The sequence below is a fragment of the Equus caballus genome, chromosome 1 (genome assembly GCF_041296265.1).
Source record: "Equus caballus isolate H_3958 breed thoroughbred chromosome 1, TB-T2T, whole genome shotgun sequence".
NCBI lineage: Eukaryota > Metazoa > Chordata > Mammalia > Perissodactyla > Equidae > Equus > Equus caballus.
The window spans coordinates 137,952,290-137,974,570 of record NC_091684.1 but is presented as its reverse complement, the minus strand read 5'-3'; the positions used below and the strand labels follow the sequence as shown (position 1 = coordinate 137,974,570).

The 22,281-nt window shown below is 43.5% G+C and overlaps 1 long non-coding RNA gene across 1 annotated transcript; it reads right to left on the bottom strand.

Annotated features, from left to right (window-relative positions):
- Window positions 1–2,974: 2,974 nt before the first annotated feature.
- On the bottom strand, window positions 2,975–5,165 carry LOC138924658 (uncharacterized). Its single transcript, XR_011439696.1, has 2 exons — window positions 4,856–5,165; window positions 2,975–4,556 (listed from the first exon to the last, which is right to left on the bottom strand). It is a non-coding gene; the product is annotated as an uncharacterized lncRNA (long non-coding RNA).
- Window positions 5,166–22,281: the final 17,116 nt, after the last annotated feature.

The window sequence follows — 22,281 nt, the reverse complement described above, 5'->3', positions numbered from 1 at the left end:
TTGTAAAAAGTTTCTTGAGCCCACATTTCTCTAACTATCAGATTCAGGATGTCTGTAATTTCTGCCTCCCTTACAAGGTCGGTGAGGAGTTTTCCAGCTCCCTGCCTGCACGCTTCGCCATCAAAGGCTCAGGTTATCATAGCTGTCTGTTTAAAAACTATACAGATCTTCTTTCTCCAAAAATTGGTTTTGAATTTAACATCTAAATTTTAACCATGCTTACAACAATTATTTATATTAAATTCTCTGTGTTTAACTGATTTCCATGTGGACTATATGTTTCAGTTACTGTGGCTGCACGAATTACCTCAAAACTTAATGGCTTAAAACGGTAATCATTTATTATCCTTTGCAGTTTCTGCTCATCAGGACTTGAGACCGGCTGCAGCAGGGATGGCTCAGCTCTCCTCCGCGAGGTCTGAGGCCGCAGCAGGAAGACTCAAAAGCTTTAGTCTCCAGCTTGGCTTTAATCATCTGAAGGCTTCTTCACCTGTGTTTGGTGCTGACTGTCCCCCAGCTGGGGCCTGGCTGGGCTATTAACCAGAACTCCCACACAGAGCCTCTTGCCTTCCTCCCAGTATACGGGCTGAGTTCCAAGGGCAAGTGGCCCCCGAGAGAGAGAGCCAGGTGGAAGCAATATTGCCATTTATGACCTAATCTCGGAAATTATTCAGTGCCACTTCTGTTGCATCTGTTGACTGGGGCAGTTACAAAGGTCCACCCAGATTCAATGGAAGAGTGTCAACATCACTGTGTAAGATGAAAATGTGGGACGCTCACACACATACGTAAATGTACATGTGTATACACATTACATACATATCTATGTTAGTATGGTCCTCTTTGAAAAATACCATCAGCCACGCTGCATTTCCTTAAAGTCTTGATTTTGATTTGTGTTTCAGGCAGTTGGAGTATGTGTTTGAGTAGTTCTTTCAGCAAGATTGCATGAGTGAATATCTGAAAGCATCCATGAAGTCTTAAGGTGTAGCATGTAAAACTGCCATCTTCCTTCTTATTTTAAAAGTTATAAAAGTAATACAGCTTCATTATAAGTAACTCAAACATTGTGCAAAAAAACCCCCCTAAAGGTGATGAAAATCCTTCGTAGTTCCACCTTCCAGAGATAAACACTGTTGGCAGTTTGGTATATATTCTGTAGATTTTTCTATATACATTTTAGCATATATTATTATTACTATAAAATGGGATCATACCATCCATATTGTTTTTTAGCTTGCTTGATGCAGTGGATTTCCTTTCAACCCCACTTTGGTAAGTGATCTGCGAGTGTTTCCTCCTGGCGATCATGAGTGGCCTGGCCAGCTGCATCTGGTGTATTCCCAGCTGAGACTGTATCACACCTTCAGCCTTCATAGCAAGCCAGCTGTGTGAGAGGACCCTTTCACAGTACAACAGATGACTCCAGCCAGCAGCAGAAACGTTTCAGGACCTGCCAGAATTCAGTCCAGTGGGCATTCAGTTGACTTCCCTCCCGACTGTGGACGAAGCCAGTTTTGACTCCATTCGCACGTTTATTTCAATATTCCTGATCTATAAATGTGCATGTTCTTGACATTCGCCTTTGAACTAGTTGTAGCATCTTCCTGGGTCCATGGTTAATAAGCAGTTAAATAGAATCTTTAATATGAGTTCATTTTGTATCTGCATAAGAGCCATGATATTACCATTCTTTTTATTTATTTTTAAAGATTTTATTTTTTTCCTTTTTCTCCCCAAAGCCCCCGGTACATAGTTGTATATTCTTCGTTGTGGGTCCGTCTAGTTGTGGCATGTGGGACGCTGCCTCAGCGTGGTCTGATGAGCAGTGCCATGTCCGCACCCAGGATTCAAACCAATGAAACACTGGGCCGCCTGCAGCAGAGCACGCGAACTTAACCACTCGGCCACAGGGCCAGACCCTACCTTTCTTTTTAAAATTATCCTTTGGTAGTTCTTTCCTGAAAAGTTGAGAAATGGTGTATTCAGCATTCTCTACAATGTAGCAGGTGTGATGTAATGCTACGTATGGACAATAGAATTTGAGTAAGTATATGCAGTATGATTAGAACTACATTTAATGCTCATACGAACAAAAGACTGGAAAAGATATACCAAAGTGTATATCTTTTACACTGCTTGATATTTTTATTATATTTCCCCTCAAATTTAAAAAATGGGCTGATGCTACCTTTGTTACAGACGGCCAGGGAGGCTACAGTCTAAGACTTTGTTTTATCGATGGAGTAATGATTGCTTTCTGGGTCATGAAGGACTGGAGTGGGGCATCCTGTCTGCTGCACAGCTACTGGGGTGAGTCCTCCCAGCAGAACTCACTGCTGACAAGGGAGGGGCATATGATGAGAGGAACAGTAATAATAATAATAAAATCAGAAGCACATCTAATGTCCCAGGAACCCTCATAACACCCCTTTGAATACTACTGGTGTAGTATTCCCATTTCACAGATGAGGAAACTGAGGGAGTTAGGAGGCTTAGGGGGTTAGGTAACGTGCCATCTAGTATGTGGTGAAGCAGGAATTGAAAGTCAGGCTAATGGCCTTGCCACCCTTCATCACGTAAGACACAATTGGAAAGGAAATCCTGGGATCCCCCTCTGAAAAATCAGCCCCACTACTGAATCCACGCCCCCCAGAATCAGTTCTTCCAGGAAACATTTGCTGACCCTCCTCTGTGTCCCAGGCCCTGAGGATAAGACATGGCCGAGTCTTCAAGGAACTCACGAGCCAGGATGAGCTGGCAGGGATGGAAGCGGAAGGAAGGGGTGCTGTGAGAGCACGAGGAGGGGCCCTGCAGGAGCAGGGGGAGGGTTCGGCGGTGCTTTCAGGCGGAGGGACAGCCAACTTGAGTCTCAGAGGATGGGAAGAGCTGGCCTGGTAAAGGGGTTGGTAAAGGGGCATTCAGGGCAGAAGAAGGGCCTCAGCAGAAGGGTAACAAAGAAACACCAGAGAAGCACAGTGAGGGCATTCATTCTGGCACTGCTGTCCCTGCCTCCAGGGCCCACCCATCCCCTCCCCAGTGATCAGAAGGCCATTTCATTCAGTGGGAAGGTGGCTACAGTTGATCGCTGGGGATGGGTACCAGAACATGCCAATCAGAGCCCACCTTTCTCTAGGATGTTTGGACTTGGGTCCGATCGTGCCCCCCCAAGGCCTAATGGTGTAGGATGCAGGTGGAGAAGGTATGGCAGTGGTGCACAGAGGATGTCAGAAGAGTAAGACCAGGCGGTGTGAGGTCTGAGCAATGGGTCTACACATCCCTGAGGTCCAGCCGTCCGCCCAGTATGGGGTCCCAGGCACGTGCCAGGTCTTCTTAATACATTCTTCATTTCCTTTAGATTGTCCAAATGGGGTTTCTGTCACCTGTAACCAAAAATCCCTGCTGTCTCCAAGTTGGTGAGAGTCAGGAGAGTCTGCTCAGGACAGGGTCATTCCTGCAGACTCAGAGAGGCTGGAAGCCCATGGCTTCATTTACTGGGAGACATTCCACTGCTCAGCGGATCAGCCTTCCAACTCATTATTGCTGGTGTCTCCTCTCCCTGGAGAAAAGGCGCCTGGATTGACGAATGGCCCCTGGGAACCTGCTTGGTGAATAGGCCCCAGTGCCAGCCGTGATCTTTGCAGCTAGTGGCATCCAGCTCGGGTTGCCCAGGAGTCGGCAAACTGTTTCTGTTGATGCCAGATAATAACTGTTTTAGGCGCTGTCACAATTGTTCACCTCTGCCACGGCAGCGCAAAACAGCCAAAGACAGTACCTAAGTGAAGGAGCGTAGCCAGCTTCCAATAAACTTTATTTATAGACAAGGAGATCTGAATTTTGTGTGATTTTCATGTGTCTTGCTATATTATTCTTCTTTTGATTTTTTTCAACTATTTAAGAATATAAAAGCCATTCTCAGCTCTCAGACCAAGCAAACACAGGTGGCAGAGGGCCAGGTTTGGCCACCTGCTGACGAAGAGCATAAACCTTCATGCCAAGAAGGAAGGTGACTGTCAAAGAGGCTGGACAGCTGGGTCAGCTGGTTGGGGATACTGCTGGGGCCACTGTCCAGGCCTGTCACACTGGATTCCTCTTCTCTCCGGTCATTCAGACTACCCTCTTCAGTTGACACCCTCCTAGGAATGAAGCTCAGGACCTGTGAGTGGGCTCAAGTGCCTGGAGATAATGACATTTCCAGCCTGGCTTCCCAAACTGTAGCCTCGGACCACCTTGATTCAGCTGCTCCTGACACTGCTAAGGGCCGCTCTTCTGCCTCGGCCACTGTGAGAAGCAGATCATTTAAACCCACCCCCCATATACCCCTGACAACTGAGGGGCCAGAGTGGGCTGCCTGCCAGAAGCTAGGCGGGGCGTGGGCCAGCTGCAGTTGGTGACTTGTGGCCTGGCTAGAAAACAAGGGCTGTCTTTTGAGAGGTGTCTTGAAAGACCCAGAGGAAGCTGCAGTTAGCGGCGGGCTCTGTGGCAGAGGTCAAGTAGACTCCGACGCTGGGGTGGCGCAAGTGGCCAGGTGCCAGTTGAAGTTATGGGAAGTAGAGCTGTGGGTGAGAAAGGGAGCTGGTTAGGAAGAGAAACAGAGTGGGTGCCCTAGAGACAGACAGACAGACTGGGTACTGGGAGAGACGTGGGAGCTGAATCCCAGAACTGCCCCGTTGCTGGCCCTTCCTGAGACTTGACTCGGACGCTTCCCTGTGTCTTCCCAGCCCTGACGCCTGCCTTTCCTCAGTGAACCCGACCCTTGGCTGACACACTCCAGCAACCTGAAAGCCATGACTGGAGCAGGTCATTTCTGCTGCTGGCTGGGCTCATCCCTTGCACTGGGACTTTATGACTTTACCCTCAGAGGGAGCTTTGAAGGCAGGCTGGGCTCTCCTTGCTGTGCTGGCATCTGCAGGCTGGACTCTTGCCTCAGCCACTAAGACTCAGGGCGCTGACCTGGGCCCTGCTTTCCCCACCTCTCAAATGGCCAGCCTGCAGCCTGCTCCATTGATTATGACGACACTGAACTCCATCTGAGTCCCATGCCCCCGAAAGGCAGTGATGGTTAAGAACTCCCCTCACTTCTTTCAGTTCCGGGGAAAAAGCTAATCGCGAAGGACCACCTTGCTCTTGCAAATTCCAAGAAAAATACCCATCTCCATTCTTTCTTAGTCTTCCAAGACTTACCGATGGCTCTTGGTTACCTGCCTCTCTAAAACCTCAGGCCCCTCCCTTTTCATTGAGACGTTCCTCACTAGCGAACATTCTCCCTGTTGCAACAGCCTGAATAAAATCTCCTTCATTGTTTGGTGCCTTTTGCTCCCACAATTGCCAGAGATTGTTGTAAGCATCAACTGGGTGGGGTATCCGGAGTCCTAGGTTCCAGTCCTGGCTCACCCATGCCCGGCATCCCCTTCCGGCCGGTTTCGGGTCTCCGGTCTCAGTTGGGAACTCGCTAAAGGTCCCTTGCTTGCAATGTGTGAGCGGCAACTCAGCTCCTAGCCCCTGCGAGGGGAGGCGGAGCCAATCGAGCAGCTGTAACTTTTGCACGCCGCCACCAGAGGGCGGCGGCTCCGCGATGGAAGGCTCTCGCCTGTGCACCAGCTCACTGCTGCAGTCTTTAAAATACGCTTTGGAAGTGGACGCCACGCCGTGTTTTCAGCTTTCCAGCACTCTCCCCTGCTATGGTCCGCTGCGTTCCAGGCGTTCCTTTTTCACTCCCACACCCAGAGTCCTCCTCCGCCCATGCCCGTCACAAGACTCTCGAGTGCGCTGGAGGGGGTGCTCAAAAGCCATCCTCCAGCCTGTGGGCGTCTAGCGCTTGTCGGATGACAATGTCCCTTCCCCTCTCGCGGCCTTCTGGCCCTCTTCTCCACTTGAGACAAGTTGAAGAATCTCTGAGGCAGTCGGGGAGTGGGGAGGAGAGGCAGAGGGAGGAGCCCGAAGACGACTGCCCTGGGGGCAGCCATTTGGAGGGCCACAGTGTCCTCATAAAGTGGGCAAGGCAAGAACTGTTACCCTGTCTGAAAGATGGAGAAACAAGGCTCCCAGAGAGAAAAAGTGATTCGCCTCTGGTCGCTAGTAAATGGAAGAATTAGGACAGGGACTCAGTTCTCCAGGCCCCGAACCTGGAGCCCTCGGGCTGGCCAGGCACAGTCAGAGATGGCCCGCCACTTGGCCAAATTCAACTTGGGCCGCTCCTGCAGAAAGGGGCCTCGGATGTCTCTCAGGGCACAAACGAAAACGCAGCCGCTTAAAGGGCTCAAGCTGTAGAGTTTTATGTGTTAACATGGTAAAATGGTCACGTTTGCTTTTTAAAGTGTCTATGTCTACATACACATTTTAAAAGCAGATATAAATACAAAAGCCAAACTGGCCACAGCGGCTGTCTGGTGACTGGGACAGCAATGGTGGGAAGGGATTTGCATTTTCTCTGTACTGTTCGAATTCCTCGCTGCTGGCCTATATAAAGTGGAAAGAAGGAGGAGGATCAGGATTTCTGTTTGACACAAAGTAATTCTTCGTCGTTAAAGAATTGGAAAATACAAAAGAGTATAAAGAAAATAAAACATTAGTAATCCCCTTTCGTTCCCATAGATATTGATGTTTTTCTTTCTAGTTGGTTTCTCTACAAAATGTGAGTAAGAGTATTAACTGCACAGGAATGTTGTGAAGATTGAGTGAGAGAGTGTATATAATAGATAATGTTCCAGAAGTGTTCGCTATTTTAATATGTAACAAAATTGGCACCTTACTGTATATATTGTTTATGTGCTACTGGTTTCATTTATAACATTGCCTCATGACTAGTTTCCCATGTCAACTGTGCTTTAAAAGTTACAATTTGTGATTGCACAAAATTTCATTATATTTAAGTACAATTTCTTTAACCTAGCCCCTATTGTTGCACTTTAGATTGTTTCCAATTTTTGCTGTTAAAATAACAGTGAGATTAACATCTTTAAACATCTCTCCTTGTCAGCATTTCTGAGTACTTCCTTAGATGGGTTTCTAGAGGTAGGATTACTGGGACAAAGGGTGCAAATATTTTTCAGGCTTTTGATTCAGGTTACCAAATTGCTTCCCAGAAAGACCTTGCCAATTTACACTCCCACCTGCAGTGCGTGAGAATGCCCGTCCCCCTGCACACAAAGGAGGGACTTTTTGGGGACGGGTGAGATTTGATTATGTTGTTGGACTGAGGGGAAGCAGCCCTGTGGGGGAGGAGAGTATAAATTTCAGGAGAGAGAGGGGATGTCTAAAGAAGAGAGGTCCCGGGGAGAAAGGGGGTGGGGAGCACCTTTATAGGGATCGCCTTGGGCTTTAGAAGGGGCGCCTCACTTGTTGAGACTGGGGGAAAGAGGTGTGATTGGATGTGGATGTGCAGTCACTGTTAGTACATAGGGGAGAGTCAAGAGAGCTAGTCCCTGGGGGTCCCCTTTTCTCAATAAAGTAGGAGGCTGAATCATCTATTCAAAGGTGAAAGGGGCTGGCTGGTGGCATAGTGGTTAAGTTTGTGTGCTCCACTTTGGCAGCCTGGGGTTCACGGGTTAGGATCCAGGCAAGGACCTACACACCACTCATCAAGCCATGCTGTGGTGGCTTCTCGCATACAAAACAGAGGAATACTTTCTGAGCTTATATTAGCTGAGCTAATAGATGTTAACTCAGTGACAATCTTCCTCAAGCAAAAAGAGGAAGATTGACAAAGGATGTTAGCTCAGGGCCAATCTTCCTCACCCCCCCAAAAAAGAGAAAAAGAAAAAGGTGAAGGATGAGGGCTAAGCAGGGAGGGGACTTGAGGAGAGGGATGCAACACTTTCACTTAAGGAGAGTGAAAGGGTTGACAGTCTGGTTGCGGTGGACAACCTTGTTTGTGTGGCAACATTCTTAAGGGCTGTGTGTACTTTCTCTACAGTGTACAGCCACCTGGGGAAAGAAAAAGTTGTACACGTGTTAATTTAAACCAAATCCTTCAAAACATTTGGTAAATGTAGTAGAAAACATAGTAGAAAACAATGGGGCTGAGGGAGTCATGACAGTGAAAAGGTTACGAACTTTGGGAGTTGTATCAAACTTTCAAAGAACAGGTAATTCCTATCTTATATAAGTTTTCCTAGAAAATTGGAAGAAAAATTAGCTGCCTGGATCATATTATGAAACCAGTGTAATCCTGAATCCAAAATCAGTGAGAACAAAGCAATAAGTGAAAAGAATAGGCTCATTTCACCTTTGATGTTGGTATAAAAATCCTAAATAAAATATCAGTTAACTAATCCAGTTATATATTTTAAAAATGCACTTTGATTAAGCAGGGTTTATCCTAGGAATTCCAAGGCAGTTCATCAGAAATCACCCCCATAATAAAGGAGAAAAGTCATATGATTCTCTCAATTGATGAAGAAAAAGCATTTGATAAAATTCATCAACTATTTATGATTAAATAATAACTTAGCAAACTGGATATAGGAGAGACATCCTTAACTTGGTGAAGGCTATACAGCAAAAACTTGAAGAAAACATTCTGCTTAATGAAGAAACTTTAAGTGTGTTCTCTTTAAGAGCTGGAATAAAATAAGGAATCCAGCTATCCTGCTAGCATTCAATATATAATAATGAAAGTTCTGGACAAAACTGTCAGGGAAGAAAAAATAAGAGAAATAAAAATGAGAAGAGAAGAGATAAAAAAACTATCATTATGTAAATATTTTCATTTGCCTTGAAAAACCAACAGAATCAACAGATAGACTGTTAAAACTGTTAAGAGGGGGCCAGCCCTGCGGCCGAGTGGTTAAGTTCACACGCTCTGCTTTGGTGGCCCAAGGTTTGCTGGTTTGGATCCCGGGCATAGACCTAGCACCGCTCATCAAGCCACACTGTGGTGGCGCTCCAGATAGAAGAACTAGAATGACTTACAACTAGCGTATACAACCATGTTCTGGGGCTTTGGCAAGGACAAGAAAAAAGAGGAAGATTGGCAACAGATGTTAGCTCAGAGCCAATCTTCCTCACACACACAAAAAAGCTATTAAGAGAATTCAGAAAAATCACTACATATAAGATTAACCTAAGGACTTAAATTTGTAACATTTCTCTTCACCAGCAGTAACCAACTTCTATTTACAATAACAAAAAAGCGTGTACAATATCTAGGAATGAACTTAACCAAGAATATACAAGAAACCTATGGAGGAAACTTTAAAATTGTAGTAGAGGATGTAGAAATTAACCTGAATAAACGGAGGGAAATTTTATGCTCTTGGACGGAATGGCTTAATATCATACAGGAGTCAGTTCTTTATGGATTAATCTATAAAGGCAATGAAATCCCAATGAAAATTCCAGGTGTATCTTCCAGGAACTTGAAACTCATTCTAAAATGTATCTAGACGAACAGGACCAAGTCAACCTTACAAAAGGAGAGTAAGGAGCTGTGTAAAAAGCCAAGCCAAGCAAAACAACGACAGACCAATAGACCGTGGAACAGAACAGAAACTCAAGTCAGACCGTGAGCATATGGGTGGGAGGCATCACAAGTCAATGAAGAAGGGGCAGATCAAACCAGCTTATAAATGAAGAAAATAAAACAGCATCCCTGCCTCACGCCAAAGAAAAAGGTACATTCCCAATGACGGATGACCTCGATGTGCAAATTAAAGCTCTGAAGTAAATAGAATATAAGAGGGCATCTTTGGGACCTGGGTTAGGAGAGGGACTCCTCGCATAAAACTTCAAAATCACGAACCAAAAGGAAAAAATTAATTTCATGACATCAACATTAAGGATTTCTGTTCCAAAGAGGAGACCATAGGCAATAGGTGATAGAATGGAGAAGATATTTGTAAATCTAAAAGTGATAAGGGATTAATACATAGAATATGCAAGTAACTCATGCAAACCCATAAGCAAAAGAGAGACTCCCAGTTTCTGGTCTGGCAAGTAAGGGGCTTGGAAGTCTGCACTCTGTCCTAACAAGTAAAAAGCTGAACCAACTGAAAATAAGTGGATCTTCTTAGATCTGTCAGAGAACTGAGGACACAGGGAAAACTGCTGTTCCAAAAATTGGAGACACAGGTGATGCTCACAACTTACCAGAGCGGAAACCTCCGCGGGAACCAGTTCTAGTGGAGGAAAACCTGAACTGTAATTGATGAATTACGGAGGCTCCGTATGGACAAGTTTGAGATTTAGAAACTCCCGGAGGGCCCAGGCTTAGAGGGGCACCCAAACTTTTGTGAGTTTTATCTCCAGGAGCTCGGCCAGGTTCTCACAGCAAATGTCAGAAAAAAATCAGGTCATGCTTCCAGCAGGGGGAGGGAAAAAGTAACCATTCTGAAATATGCCAGAAGGTTCTGTTCTTCTTAACACTTGCCCTCCGAAGAAGCTATTTTACCTGAGCTTAATCTGCACTGTGGTTTTATCAAAGCCTACCCAAACTGGAAGAAGGGAAATAACAAACTCTAAGCAGCTCGAGCCATCCTTAAGGGGGTGAAAAACACTGAGAAGCACTTGTGAAGTCCACGGTCCAGAGGTACAGGCTCACTAAAAGACTGAGGCCTAAGCACAGGACTATGGGAACCTCCCCCCCACCCCCACACCACCACCACATCACTAGAGGCCTGTTTACTGCCGTTCCTTTTATCCAGTACACCATGTCTGGCTTTTAAGAAAAAATTACAATGTGTACTCCAAGGCAAAAAACACAGTTTGAAGAGACAGAGAAAGCCTCAGAACCAGGCTCAGATCTGGCAGAGATGTTGGAATGATCACACGGGGTTTTTCAGTAACTATGATCAACATGCTAAGGGCACTGATGGATAAAGTAGACAACATGCAAGGGTTGTATAAGCAGAGAGAGGGAAATTCTAAGAAAGAATCAAAAAGAAATGCTAGAGATCAAAAACACTGTAGCAGAAATGAAGAATGCCTTCGATGAACTCATTAGTGGACTGGACATGGCTGAACAAAGAATCTCTGAGCTTGAGGATGTGTCAGTAGAATGTCCAAAACTGCAAAGCAAAGAGAAAAATGTCTGAAAAAATATGGAACAGAATATCCAAAGACTGTGGAGCAACTACAAAAGGTGTAACGTACGCATAATGGGAAGACCAAAGAATGAAAGGAGCAGAAGAAATATTTGAAGTAATAATGACTGAGAATTTCCCAAAATTGATGTCAGACACCAAAACACAGATCTAGGAAGCTCAGAGAACACCAATCAGGATAAATGCCCTCAACACCTCCGCTATACGTAGGCAAATTATATTCCAACAGCAGCAAATCAATGATAAAATCTTGAAAGAAGCCAGGAGAAAGAACCTATTACCTACAGAGGAGCAAAAATGAGAATTAATCTGACTTATACTCAGAAACCATACGAGCAAGAAGAGAGTAGAGTGAGATACTTCAAGCATTGAGAGAATCCCCACCCCCAACTTATAATTCTGTATCCTGAGAAATTATCCTTCAAAACTGAAGGAGAAATAAAGACTTTCTCAGACAAACAGGAATTGAGGGCATTTGTTGCCAGTAATCCTGCCTTGCAAGAAATGTTGAAAGAAGTTCTTTAGAGAGAAGGAAAATGATACAGGTCAGAAACTTGGATCTACATAAAGAAAGGAACAGCATGAGACAAGGAATAAGTGAAGGTAAAATAACCACTTTTAGTTTTCTTATTCTTAATAGATCAACAGGTAACAGTTTGATCAAAATAATAATAGCAGTAATGTATTCAGTGATTATCGCTTATGTGTAAGTGAAATGAATGACAGCAATGATAGACAGGATGGGAGGGAGGAATTAGGAATAAAAAATGGTTATTATAAAGTACTTGCAGTACTGGTAAAGTGGGGCAGTATATTTTGAAAGTGGACTTGGGTTAGTTGTAAATGTATATTGCAAACTCTAGAGAAACTATTGAAAAAAGGAAAAAAGGAAAACTGATTGCTAAGAAAGGAGAGAAAGTGGAATCATATAAAGTGCTCAGCTAAAACCACAAAAGGTAGAACAAGCGTAGAGGACAAAAATAGGAGCAAAGAACAGGGATAACATAAAGAAAATAGTAACAAATATGGTAGGTATTAATCCAACTATATTAAACACTTTAAATGTCACTGGTCTAAATACACCAACTAGAAGATAGAGATTGTCAGAGTGGATCAAAAAACATGACCCAATTATGTCATCTACAAGAAATCCACTTTAAATATAAAGATACATATAGACTAAAAGTGAAAGAATGGAGAAAGATATACCAGGCTGACACTAACCTAGAGAAACCTGGAGTAGCTAAATTAATTTCAGGTAGAAAGACTACAGAGCGAGGAAAGTTATAAGGGACAAAGGGAGGCATTATATAACATTGAAAGACTCACTTCTCCAAGAAGACATAAAAATTTTTAATGTGCATGCACCTAACAAGAGAGTGTCAGTATATATGAGGCAAAACTGATAGAACTGCAAGAAAAATAGATGAATCCACAATCATTGTTGGAGGCTTCCACACCCCTCCATCAGAAACGGATGGTCTACCAGGCAGGAAATCTGTGAGGACATAGTTGAAGGCAACAATTTCATCAACCAAGTGAATATAATTGATGTCTATAGACTGCTTCATCCATCCACTGCAGAATACACATTCTTCTCAAGCTCCTATGGAACATTTGCCAAGATAGAACATTCGCCAACACAAACCACATTCTGGACCATAAAACACACCTTAGGAAACTTAAAAACTAGAAATCATACAATGTCTGCTTTCAGACCAAAATGGAATTAAACTAGCAATCAATAACAAAGATAGCTGGAAAATCCCAAGATATTTGAACATTAAACAACACACTTCTAAATGACACGTGGGTCAAAGAAGAAGTCTCGAGAGAAATTTTAAAATAGTTGGAACTACATGAAAATGGAAATACAGCTAATCCAAAACTATGTGAGGCAGCGAAAGCAGTGCTTAGAGAGAAATTTATAGCATTGATGCATATATTAGAAGAGAAGAAAGAACTAAAATCAGTGATCTAAGCTGCCATCTTAGAAAACTAAAAAAAGAAGAGCAAATTAGACCCAAAATAAGCAAAAGCTAGCAGGTCCTATAGAAAAATGGGCAAACTTTATCAACGGGCAGTTTATAAAAGTGGTAATCCAAAGGCATATGAAGAGAATTATTAAGAATTAAAATCATCAGTAATCAGAAAAGTTCAAATTAAGACAACAATGAAATATCACCTTACGCTTGTTAGACTGACAAAAATTGGAAAGTTGGAAAACGCCAGGTCTTGGCAGGTGTGTAGGCCACTTCGTGTGCTGCTGGTGCAGATGCAGAGCATCTGGGGAGCAGTCTGGCGCTGCACAGACAAATTAGACATGTGCGGAGCCTGGACCCAGCAAACCCACTCCTGGGTGGATCTTCCAAACGATGATCACACAGGTCCATCAGGGGATATGGATTAGAATGTTCTCTGTTGTCAATTTCTCTCTCTCTTTAGGTCTGTTAATAGTTGCTTTATATACTTTGGCACTCCTAGGTTACGTGCATATATATTAATAAATGCTGTGTCTTCCTGGTGGATTGTCCCCTTTATCATTATATAATGTCTCTCTTTGTCTTTTGTTATCTTTTTGGCTGGAAGCCTATGTTCCTCTCTTATATGAGTACAGCTACTCCTACTTTCTTTTGTTTGCCATTTGCTTGGAGTGTCATCTTCCATCCCTTTTCTCTGAGCCTATGTTTGTCTTTAGAGGCAGCATATTATTGGGTCTTGCTTTTTAATTTATCCAGCCACTCTGAGTCTTTTGATTGGTGAATTCAATCCATTTTCATTTAGGGTGATTATTTGATATATGAGGGCTTAATACTGCCATTTTATCTTTTATTTTCTGATTGTTCTATATTTCCATTGTTTCTTTTTCCTCGTCTTCCTGTCTGCCATTTCAGTTTGGTGGTTTTCTGTGATGTGTTTCTCAGTTTCCTCTTTTTTTGTTTTGTGACTCTGCTCTGAATTTTTCTTTTGTGGTTACCCCGAGGTTTGTATAAAGTATCTCATAGATGAAATAGTCCTTTTTCTGCTGATAGCATCTTATCTCCATTTGCCTATGCAGGTTCCATCCTGTTCCTCATCCTCTTCTATGTTTTTATTGTCACAAATTATCCCTTTTTGTATAGTGACCTTGGCACTGAATTGAAGAGGTTATAGTTATTTTTAATGCTTTCATTCTCTTTAGCCTTTATGTTGTAACTAAGAGTTTACTAACCTATTCTGGTACAGAGTTGCAATTTTCTGATTCTGTCGCCTTGTTTAAAGCTTTGTAAACCTTTGCCTTTTTGTTTCAGGTAGGAGGGCTCTTTTCAAGATTTCTTATACAGCAGGTCTAGTGGTCATGAACTCCCTCAGCTTTTGTTTTTCTGGGAAAGCCTTTATATCTCCTTCATATTTGAAAGATAACTTTGCCAGATATTCTTGGCTGACAGTTTTTTCCTTTCAATATTTTGAATGCATCATTCCACTCGTTCTTGGCCTGTAGAGTTTCTGCTGAGAAATCTGCTGATAGCCTAATGGGGGGTTCCTTTGTAAGTTATTCCTTCTCTCTGGCCACCCTTAATATTCTTTGTTCTTGACTGTGTGTGTGTGTGTGTATGTGTGTGAGTGTGTGTGTATGTGAGGAAGATTGGCTCTGAGCTAATATCTGTTGCCAATCTTCCTCTTTTTGTTTGAGGAAGATTGTTGCTGAGCTAACCTCTGTGCCAATCTCCCTCCATTCTATGTGGGACACCGCCATAGTGTGGCCTGATGAGCAGTGCTAACTAAGTCTGCACCCGGGATCTGAACATGCAAACCCCAGGCTGCCGAGGTGGAGCACATGAACTTAACCACTATACCACCAGGCTGGCCAACTCTTTGTTATTGACTTTTGAAGTTTTAATATAATGTGCCTTGGGGAAGGTTTTTTTGTGTTGAGATAATAGGTATTCTATTAGCTTCATGTACTTGTATATCCAGTTTCTTCCTCAGGTTTGGGAGTTCTCAGCTATTATTTCTTTACAAAAGTTCCCTGCTTCTTTCTTCCTTTCTTCTCTTTTTGGGATACCCATTATCCTTATGTTGCTTTTCCTAGTTGACTCCGATATTTTGGTAGAATTTCTCCATTTTTTAAAAATCTGAGTTCTCTCTCCTCTTCCACCTGAATCACTTCTAGATTTCCATCTTCAAGCTTACCAATTCTCTCTTCTATATGGTCTGCTCTATGTCCAACGCTTTCTATTTTATTCTTCATCCCATTTATTGTATTCTTCAGCTCCAGAATTTCCATTTGGTTCTTTTTTAGAATTTCAGTCTGTTTGGTGAAGTATTCCTCTGTTCGTTAATTTTATTCCTGAGCTCATTGAACTGTCTTTCTGAGTTTTCTTGCAACTTGTTCAGTTTCTTCATGACAGCTATTTTGAATTCTCTGTCACTTAGATTGCAATCTTCTGTGATTTCGAGCTTGGTTTTTGGAGAGTTGTCATTTTCCCTTTGTGATACCTTGTTACTGTAGTTCTTAAGGGTGCTTCATGATTGTTCCTCTGCTGGCACATCTGTGATGACAAACATCTCTCTTATTTGGGCTTTGTTGACTTTGACTTTGAGCTACTTCTTTGAGAGCCTGCACTTTCCACACTCCACTACCTCTGACAAAGGAATCATCAGTCCTCTTGTTGTGCTGCTTGTGCCTTTGAGGTTGCTGACGCCTTGCTGTTTACAGTGCCACTGCAGTTGTGGGTGTCACCTCTGGGGTCATTGGGCTGGCAAGCATCTCTTCTGCTTCTGGGATTGCCTGGGTCATAGGTTCCCCCACTGTGGTGGGTGGAGGGGAGAGTAGGGCAGGAGCCGGGGTCACGGGCACCTCCATCATGTCCTGGTTTGTTGGATCTGCAGGCACTGCTGCTACAGGTTAGGGGGCTGAAGTTGCAGGAAACCCTGAAGCTTGAGGGGACCAGAGTCATGGGCTCTGCTGTCACTATTACCTGGCTCTCCATTGGCTCTCCACAAACTTGGGCACTGCCGCCACATGCACTGCCTGCGCTACTGCTCCCAGGTTATCTGGGGTGCTGGCAACACCAATGCTGGGGGGTGCTGGGTTCACAGGTGTCATTGCCACTGCTGGGCAGACCAGGGTCATGGGTGACACTGCCAGCACCACAGGTGGAGGGGTACCTGGGTCATGAGTGCTTCTGGGGTTCCTGAAGCCTCAGGTCGTGGGTGCCACCCACCACTGCTGGGGGAGGCAGAGGGGCCAAGTCACAAGTGTGGCTTCAGTTCCTGCAGCCTCTGATCTATGGACCAATGCAATGCCTGGAACTTCAGGTCTTGGGCACCACTACTGCTGATGCTGGGGGAATTAGGGTCTTGGATACAGCCCCCACTGCTGGGGGGGCCAGAGTTGAAGGCACCACTGCCAGGGGCTGGGGAGGGACTAGGTTACAGGTATCATCACAGTTCCTGGAGCTGGCTGCAATTCCTCATGGGTGTTACCTCAGTTCCTGGGACCTCTGGTTGCAGGTTTGGCCAGAGTTCCTGGAATTTCCCATTTGGGGAGTTGCCACCACTGCTCCCCTGATTCCACTGCCCCTAGGAAGTCCAGTCCACCCACCTTCAGATGTATAGATGAACGGATCACTCAAGTGTTCTGGTGTGCTGCACAGAGAGTCCACTGTTGGTCTATAGATGTCCTACTGGTTGTAACTCAGAGGGAAGAGACAAAAGGAACAGATTACTCTGCCACGATGCTGCCATCACTGCTCAGTGGTTGCAATGTGTGTTCTCAGGAACCTTTTTGCATCATTTTGTTTTAGATATGTCTCTTCTAAGAAGTATATGGTTGATTTCTTTTTAACCCAAACTGAGTCTTTGTCTTCTAATAGGGGGTTTAACTCACTTACATGTATTGTTTGGATTATGTAGTTTGTTTTTGGTGATCTTGCTTACATTCATGCTTGTTTATGATTCTAATTACTTTTTTCTTGTCTTTTGTTATGAGACTGTTTTGTTTGCCTTTATCTTGCTGTGATTTGGAAGACAGATATCCTATTTTTTAATTCTACTATGGTTAATTTTAAATTAAAAAAAATCTTGGGTATAGCATGGTAAAGGTCTTGGACTTGGTACAAAATAAATCTGTAACTTATCACACATACTGATACTCAGAAGTCCAGCTTTGATCTTCTTGAGTGACCCTTTTAAATTGCAGCTGATCTTATAATTAGTTTTATTAGGATTTATTGATAATGTGGTGAATTTTCTTTTGTTTCTCAGCCTTTTTTATCCCAACGACATACATAGTGAATGACATTCACATACAAGGCACATTCTCATGGACAGAAACCCATTTTTGAGGAATATTAAACATTTCATAGAGAATTAAAATAAATAGCCCCTCATAGATTTTTTGGCATGATATTTATAAAAGCATTTTGTAAACATACGAGTGATAAAATCAGCCGTTTAAAGAACTTTTTAAACCCTTGTTATTTTATAAGGAAAAGTACATAAATATAAGCAACTTAATTTTTAAAATATGAAGCTTTATTTAAATTAAAGTTTATCTTTTAACTAATTTTATTTTTCCCATGTCTTCATACCATAGATAATATTAGGAAAGGAATAAGTACACATTGTTGCCAAATACACGAGTTAATCTTATTTTGCTATTTAAAATTATAGCAGAATTCAAACATATATATCAATGTGACTGTGATTATGACAAATTGCACTTGTGCCATAGGTTTGATTTGGTAATTGTAGCTGCCATGTGGCTCTTAAGAGAGATGATCCTCGGGTCACGCTACTTCCTATGCCTTCTGGATGTGGATGCAGTCTTTTGTTTAATTCATCTCCCCTGCCTCCTTCCCTATTAAGAATTTATCTATGGGTAGGGGCCGGCCCAGTGGGGCAGCAGTTAAGTGCACACGTTCCACTTCTCAGCAGCCCGGGGTTCGCCGGTTCAGATCTTGGGTGCAGACATGGCACTGCTTGTCAAGCCATGCTGTGGTAGGCGTACCACATATAAAGTAGAGGAAGATGGGCACGGATGTGAGCTCAGGGCCAGTCTTCCTCAGCAAAAAGAGGAGGATTGGCAGCAGATGTTAGCTCAGGGCTAATCTTCCTCAAAAAAAAAAAAATTTATCTATGGGTAGAATTAAGAAGAAAATGCAAGTAAGCATAAGAATCATGACTCACAGGCACCAGTCATTCATAACCCCACAACTATTTGTGGTGCCACTGTCAGGTGTAGCCATGAGACAAGCGGAGGCAGAGACAAGCTGTGGGTCCTGTGCACTATGCCAGTGGGTCTCTGCTTCTCGGAAAGTGCGCTGTCAAGGGACCGAGAGGGCTTGATTCTATGGGAATGCACTCTGAGTTCTCTGAGTTAGTTAATTAAGTTCAAATTAGGAAATATTCCAGGCAATCAAAGAAAAATAGTGAATGATAAGACAAAGAACAATATACTTGCCACCTAGCTTGAGAGAGAAAACATTAGAAATACAATTAAAACTCTGAAACAATTAAGTCTCTCTGATTTAAATAAAACAAGGCAAAAAAAGAAAACCCCCAACCCCTACTTTTATTAAAGTATAGCATACATCTGCTAATTTATTCTTAATGAATAAAGAATTTTCCAAACTCAGTTCTTGAACCACCACTTGGGATTAATTTTGTGGGACAACTTTGTCTCTGATGATGACATAGCAAGGTGTTGCAATAACACGACTGGTGGACATTGTATTTCTTGAGCCATCAAACTGATGAATGAAATAGTGTCTTTTGACTTTCCTCATTGTAAGCTGTTATGTCAACATTTTTTGTTGAATTTATAAATGCCAACAACTCAACTTTCAAAAATATAAAACTATAAATGAAAACTAAGTCTCTTGCCCACCCCTGTTCTCCAATCACTCATGACTTCTCCTTCCAGGAGAGGCGGCTATGGTGCGGTATCCTTCCAGAGATATTCTGTGAGTTCTGTGAATTCACTGTGATAGTCAGTGAATTTTCAAGATATATATACATCAGTTAGGCTGCGTAAACAGAAAGGCAACTCTCCTGGCTTAGCCAAGTAGGAACTTCTGTTTTTCATTAATGAGAAGTCTGGAGGCAGGCAGGCAGGCAGGGTGGGGTAGCATTGTCACGATGTCATCAATGTCCTGGCTACCTTCCGTCTTTCCACTCTGTCAAACTTAACATGTGGCTTTTGCTTTCTTGCTTAGAGTCTCATAGCCACAAGTTGACTGCTCCACACTCACATCTGTATTTCAGAAATCAAGAAGAAGGAGGAAGGAAGAGAGAGAGTGATGGCTGTATGAAAGCGAAAACCTCAGAGGCCTCCTGCTGTCTTCCATTTATATCTGATTGGCCACAGTGGTGTCACACGGCCATTTGGAGGGAGCCCGGGAAGGGAAACCTTTTATCTGGGGCCACTGTGACTTCCCACAAAACGTCTCTTAGGAAAGAAAGGCAGCAAATAATTGCATCAATCAATCCTGCTTTTATTCTTTCATTTAACTGTGCAGTTCAACATGCTTTTCCTCTTCACAGTACAGGTTTTCAATGTCAGTTAGATGTGTTTATTTTTATTCATTTAACAAATAAGAACGTGCTGCTTCCTTAGGTGGCAGAGACTAATTGCCTTCCAATATCCGTTTCTACTGTCTTTAGAATTACTGATATTTGGATGGATACAAAGCCACCCAGAAATTGGGGCCAGCCCTGTGACCGAGTGGTTAAGTTCACATGCTCCGCTTCAGTGGCCCAGGGTTTCGCCAGTTCGGATTCTGGGCGTGGACATGGCACCACTTGTCAGGCCATGTTGAGGCGGCATCCCACATGCCACAACTAGAAGGACCCACAACTAAAATATACAACTATGTATTGGGGGCATTTGGGGAGAAAAAGCAAAAAAAAAAAAAAAAAGAAGAAGATTGGCAACAGATGTTGGCTCAGGTGCCAATCTTTAAAAAAAAAAAAAACAGCCACCCAGAATAAAACTAAATTTCTAAGCATCCTTTCAGCAAGGTGTGGCCATAAGACTAAGTGCTGGCCTATGGGATGAGAGCCAAAGTTATATATGCAACTTCCGGGTCCCGCCTCTGAAGAGGACACATGGGCCTTCCTCTTCCTCTTCTTTCCTTCCTGCTGGCTGCACTGTGGACTTTCTCTTGCTCTCTCGTACAGATGAGATGCACATGTAACAGAAGCCAAACTGACCTCCTAACTGTTACCTCTGTGAATGTGCCAGACACTGCTCTAGGGACCCAGGACACAAACAATGATAAAATTAACTTCTTGCCTTTGAAGAGCTCAAAATCTCCTGGGGAAGACCAATGGGTAGACGAATACCTTTGAAGTCATATGGTCAGTGCTGCGGTCAGTGCTGTGGGAGGCCCAAGGACCTTGGAGCCCAGCAGATTCAATCACCTACCATTCCCCCATCTGTCCATTTGTGCAGCTCTCTAGACAGCCACACGTTTATTCGTTTGCCCACTCACCCATGGACTGATTCATCTATCATCCACCCGTTCGTTCTCCCATCTGCCATCCGTCTCTCCCACGTATCTCAGCAGGACCCTGCAGCGATTTTTTACGGAGAGTTATGCAGGACTGTTCTGACGTATTTTTCTTAGTATCAAGCCAATCAGAATGGCACCTTTTATCAAATTTTAACTGATGCCAGGTACCAAGATCATCATACACATGCAATGTAATGATGAAATTTCATATTCAAATCACATAATAAATGCTTATTTGGGCACATTTTTAGATTTTCCTAGATAACAAAAATTATATATTCACTAGTCTTTTTCAAGCAGTTCCTTCCACTTGTCCTGAGTCAGACATGACACCATCCCACATCACAGTCAACCCTGGGGAAACGCAGCAAGGCAGGCAGGATGAATTCGGTGTGTGCTGTAACCAACTTGATGCTATAAAACTAAGGGCCGCCCCTAGATGTGTACTCCCCTTATTCTCAAGGGCTGGGGTGAGGTGGGGTGACCAGAGGAGGCCCACAGGCTTCATTCCCCTCCAGCCAATGCGACTCCCTCCCTCCCTCTCTTTTCTCACTTACTTTCAACAACGCTTTCATCTTAACAATAAAGAGAAAACCAAGGATTCAGATTATGGTAAGAACATAGTCAAGGTATGAATTTTCTGTTACATTTAATGAGGAAACCTAGCTGTTGTGTTAAGAAATTAGTTCACATATTGACCCCCATTAACATACATTGAACGTTATTTATCAAAAATGCTGTGCACAACTAGTAGGACCCACAACTAAAATATACAACTATGTACGGGGGGGATTTGGAGAGAAAAAGCAGGAAAAAAATGCTGTGAATTTATTTGGCTTAAAACTTTACCTATCAAACCTCAAATAAATCAGACTTAAGCAGTTAGGTCTAATATTAAATTCAGCCCTGTTCTTGGCACTGAGAGGTACAAAGACTCAGGTCCCTTCTTCCCCTGTCCTGAGACAGGAAATTTCCTCTCTGCTCAGGCAGATGAGAGACACGACCGCAAAGTCAAATCGCAGAATGGGACGATATGACAAGAGATGTCACCAAGGGGATATGATAAGCCAAATGTTGAGTAAATGGTACAACTAAGAAATGCATTCTCCTCCTACGGGGTCGTAGTCACAATGGTTGGAATGGCCAGGGAAGCTGCTCTTCCCTCCTCTTCCTTTCCTTCCTCCCAGTTCCAGGCAGTGGGGGACGCAGTGAGGACGAGCACAGAGAGAAATCGCTATCCTCATGGAACTTCCCTTCTGGGGGGCAAGACAGACGATAAACAAAATAAATAAAAATAACAAGAGTTTAGGACAGTGATATGTGCTGTGGAAAGAATAAATCTGGGAAAAGGAATCAGGACTACCGTCAGGGTGTAAGTTAAATTTAGAGGTCAGGCAAGGCCCCACAAAGAAGGTGACCTGAGTAAAAACTGAAGGAGGTGAGGGAGGAAGCCATGCAGGTATCGAGAGGAAGAGCGTTCCAGGCAGAGGGAACATACGTGGAAAGCAGTTATTCAGTGCCTACTGTGTGCCCACATGACGCCAACAGCAATATGTGGCTATTTGCCAAGCCATCTTGGACAAACATTTACTGCCTACTACAAAGAACAAGAGTGTGCTTTCTTTCCCAGAAGGTGGCAGGTGGAGGGGATGTGGGGGATGGGTGCACAGAAGCAACAGCAACATTTGCATTTTTAAAAGAAGGCTGCCCCCAACTCTGGTGGGGGAGTGATGGGAGCC